This window comes from Elephantulus edwardii, unplaced genomic scaffold (genome assembly GCF_000299155.1).
Source record: "Elephantulus edwardii isolate Elephantulus edwardi_28Jun2011 unplaced genomic scaffold, EleEdw1.0 scaffold00184, whole genome shotgun sequence".
Classification (NCBI taxonomy): Eukaryota; Metazoa; Chordata; class Mammalia; order Macroscelidea; family Macroscelididae; genus Elephantulus; species Elephantulus edwardii.
The window spans coordinates 4362650-4366733 of record NW_006399934.1 but is presented as its reverse complement, the minus strand read 5'-3'; the positions used below and the strand labels follow the sequence as shown (position 1 = coordinate 4366733).

Genomic DNA, 4084 nt, shown 5'->3' with positions numbered 1-4084 from the left:
ATAACATTATTCCCTAAAGTCTTTTTAAAATCAAACAATCACTTCAACTTATTGCTGTTGATTCAGGATTGACTCAGAGCTGACCTTCCAGACGTTTCAGAGGCTGTAAATCATATGGGAGGAGACTGCTCTTCTTTCTCTCTTGGACAGCTGGTGGATTTCAACTGCTTGCCTTTGGTTTGACAGCACAATGCCTCTCTGAGTAGGACACAAGAGCTACTGAAAAGTATTATTGTTATTAGGTCCCATCAAATCAACTACAACTCATACTAACATTATGAACAGTGGATCTGAACCTTGCCCTATCCGGTGCCATACTCATCATCTCCAATATACTTGAGATCATTGGTACAGACACTGTATCAATCCATCTTGGTGAGGATGTTCCTCTCTTTAGCTGACCCTCCACCTTTTCAAGCATGGTGTCATTTTTCCAAAGACTGGTCCCTTCTAACAACATGCCCAAAATATGTGAGATGAAGCTTTACTATCCTTGCAAGGAGCACCCTGGTCGTACTTTCTCCAAGACATATTTGCTTGTTCTTTTGACAGTCCATGGGATAGTCAGTAAAGCATCAATTCTTCTCATTTAGCTTAATTAGCAAAGAATTTCTGTCTTGAAAAGAGTATTATGCTCTTTTCTAGATATCTGTGGAATCAAATTGATAAAGGCAGCTTGAAAGGTTAGACAGGAAGTTAACAGGGAAGCAAGTTTATAGTTTATATCATGAGGAAGGAATAAACAAAAAAAAGGGTAAAAATGGCTGCACAACTTAGGAAATGTAATCAATGACATTCAATTGTACATAAAGAAGTTGTTGGATTGATGTATGTTTTTACTGTGTATACTTTCAACAACAAAAACAAATTGTTTTAATAAAGAATGTATTCAAATGAAGGATACTGTGAAACACAATGTATACAGACTTTGTTAACAAACCAATATAAAATAAAAACTTATTTTTTTAACTTATAAAAAAATTAAATGTATTCATGAAGTGATGGCACCAGATATTTTTTAATATAAAAATATCATGGAGAGATCCACAAATCCTGGAGTATAGGGATTAAATTTTTCAATTGGATTCAAAGGGATACTGGGGAAGAATGCTTAACATAAATCCTAGTGGATATGGAAGTAACATAAATGCTAGTGGATATGGAATGATTCCTTTAAATAGTCATTAGTCAAAATCTCTGTCCTCCTTAGAAGTATATTCACATATTTACTTCATGTAACAGCCATATTTATAGTAATACTAAGAAAGCCTGCTCAGACAAAAGAGGCAGCTCCCAGTCAATCTTGGTAAAATGTTGTTGTTGTTATGTGCCATCGAGTTATTTCCAACTCATAGCGACCCTATGCACAACAGCCCTAAACCCTGCTCTATCCTGCGCCAACCGCACTGCCTCTGACACACCCATCCCGATTACCCCAGTCACTGAATCGATCCATCTCATAGAGGGTCCCCACGACCCCTTCTAAACCCAGCCTGGACTTCCGGCAGTTCTCTGCTGATGTACTGTTCTAATCGTTTTTGGATGATCTTCAGCAGAATCTTGCTTGCATGTGAAATCAATGACACTGTTCTGTAGTTTCCACACTCAGTTGGGTCACCTTTCTTTGGAATGGGAACAAATATAGATCTCTTCCAGTCAGTTGGCCAAGTGGTTGTTCTCCAGATTTCTTGGCACAACTTGGTGAGCACATCCAGGGCAACATCTGTTATCTGAAATACTTCAATTGGTATACCATCTATTCCTGGGGCCTTATTTTTTGCAACTTCCTTCAAAGCAGCTTGAACTTCTTCCTTCATCACCATAGGCTCTTGCTCATATGTTATTTCTTTAAATTCCTCTGTATCTGCCAATTCCTTTCTATATAATGACTCCGTATATTCCTTCCATCTTCTTTTAATACTTCCTGGATCATTTAATATTCTGCCCAAAGCATCCTTGATTACAGCGACTCTAGGTTTGAATTTGTTCTTCAGTTCCTTGAGCTTAAGAAATGCTGAGCGAGTTCGGCCCTTTTGATTTTCTGACTCTAGCTCCTCGCACATTTCATTGTAGTATTTTGCTTTGTAAAATGTAGTGAACTATATTAGGCAGTTAAAGTCAGTTGTGTTTGCTTTTGATATGGAGAGTGACATTTCGGTTTACTAGTTTATAGGTCTCACACATGGCATATACTTTATTTTAATAGACATGGTGAATACAAATTTATTTGCCAAGTTATATTGCAAAAGTGTTGCACGGATGGGCTAGTTATAAAAGTTATTCCCAGGAGAGTTCAGAATGTACTGTACAGTTGGGGTGGGCAGGAAAAAAAATGCTAACTACTTTTTGCCACCTAGTGGGATAATTAGGCAACTACATGAGCGCAGCCTCAATTTTAGAGCTCTTCGAACACATCATGGCCCCACACTCTCATTTTCAGATAAAGTAACAGGACAACTAATTCAAACCTACTGACATCAGCATTACCATTATCCAATACTTGTCACTATCTCTCTTGTCTCAAAATATTATGCCTCTGGAAACTCTATGAACAGTGCTCAGGCCTTCCGTGCATATAGAGTCGCTGTGAGTTGTCTACAGCTCAACGGCACCTAACAACAACAACGTATTCTATTAAAATAAAAAAACCTCATTGCCATCCAAGGAACCTACTCATAGCTGACATTCCAGCAGGTTTTAGAAGGCTGTAAAGCACACGGAGGAGACGGCCCATCTTTCTCCCACCGAGCTGCAGGCAGAACCTAACCATAGACAACACTTTGGGGTTATCAGAGTAACTCCCTACAGACTATGCCACCAAAGCTCTTTTTTATGGTACTTTTATGTACATTTACTCTTGTAAGACTACAATCTTATAATTAGAAACATAGGGTCGCTATTTAGAAACATAGGGTCGCTATGAGTCGCAGGCGACTCAACGGCACATAACAACAACAACAAGACTACAATCAAGCAAGGCTCAAAAGTGTTAAATAAAACTTTGAAGATCAGAGTTGTGAACTCTTCTTAGAAAACAGACTCTCTAAGCTTTGCATTTTCAAAATGTTAGCATCATTGCTCATGTCAGATGGATCGCAGCTGAAAGCAGAATATGCCAGAAAGATACTTTCATCTGTCTTATTGACTATGCAAAGGCATTTGACTGTGTGGATCATAACAAATTATTACCAACATTAAGAATGGCAATCCTAAAATACTTAATTGTGTTCAGGTTAAATCTATAATTAGAAACTGCCACCCAAACAAAGAAGACAGAAGCAGAATCGATACCTTTGAACTGTGGTGTTGGAGAAGAGTACTGAATATCCCATGGGATGACAAAGAACAAACAGACATGTCTTAGAAAAAGTGCAACCAGGGTGCTCCTTGGAGGCAAGGATTGTGTTGCTTTTTCTCACATATTTTGGCCATGTTGTTAGGATGAGGCAGTCCTTGGAAAAAAATATCATGCTTAGAAAGGTAAAGGGTCAGAGGAAGACCCTCAGCAAGATAGACTGACACAGTGGCTGTAACAATGGACTCAAGTACATTAGAGATGATGAGGATGGCACAGGATAGGCCAAGGTTCAGATCCATTGCTCATAAATTCACTATGAGTTGTAATCCACTCAACGGCACCTATCAAACTTTTAATAGTCTCTTTCTAATTTTCAAACACAGGACAAACATTAGATTGACTGTATCCTGGTGGGTAAACTCACTGCAACTGAAAGCTAAAAGTAGGACAATGTTGTAGAACACATTGATATCAGAATTCAAATACTTTATTATCTCCTGGCACTTCAGACTAAATTCTTTAAACCAGCCTCTATAAAGCAGTGTTTTGAGAGATTAAAGACATGGTACCTAATATAGCGTCTCCAACCAAGGAAGCCAGCAATACGTACTGAATAAATGTATAAATAAAAGTCTCCTTTTCCTTCTGAATCAGGGTGAAGTCTCTCTCAGGGAGGAGAGATAGGGAATGGTAAAGGACACACTGACAAAAGAGATTAATCAGAACTGGCTTTGACAAGCACTGTGGCAATTGGACAATTAAAACAGACTTTCAAGGGGGGGGGAA

The 4084-nt window shown here is 38.5% G+C and overlaps 1 pseudogene; it reads right to left on the bottom strand.

The window, feature by feature from the left end:
* Positions 1-2339: 2339 nt before the first annotated feature.
* LOC102843593 overlaps positions 2340-4084 on the bottom strand; it is a 23770-nt pseudogene continuing 22025 nt past the window's right edge.